The sequence below is a fragment of the Mesitornis unicolor genome, unplaced genomic scaffold, assembly GCF_000695765.1.
Source record: "Mesitornis unicolor isolate BGI_N332 unplaced genomic scaffold, ASM69576v1 scaffold3832, whole genome shotgun sequence".
In the NCBI taxonomy this organism is placed as follows: domain Eukaryota; kingdom Metazoa; phylum Chordata; class Aves; order Mesitornithiformes; family Mesitornithidae; genus Mesitornis; species Mesitornis unicolor.
In genome coordinates, this window is record NW_010171055.1 from 6,226 (window position 1) to 6,435 (window position 210).

Sequence of the window (210 nt, forward strand, 5' to 3'; positions counted from 1 at the left end):
AACGCCGTGCCCCTGTGGCCACAGTGAGAGCCCTCCCGCCGCCCCGTGGGCAGGGCTGTCAGCCAGGGGTGGAGCCGGGCTTCCCGCACCGCCCACAGAAACGGTGGAGGCGGGAGAGGGGGCGCCGCGGATGCGCAGGTAGCGCGGCCCGGGGGCTCTGTGAGGGGCAGGGGCCCGGGGAAAGGGGGGGGGGAGAGGGGTGGGGCAGGG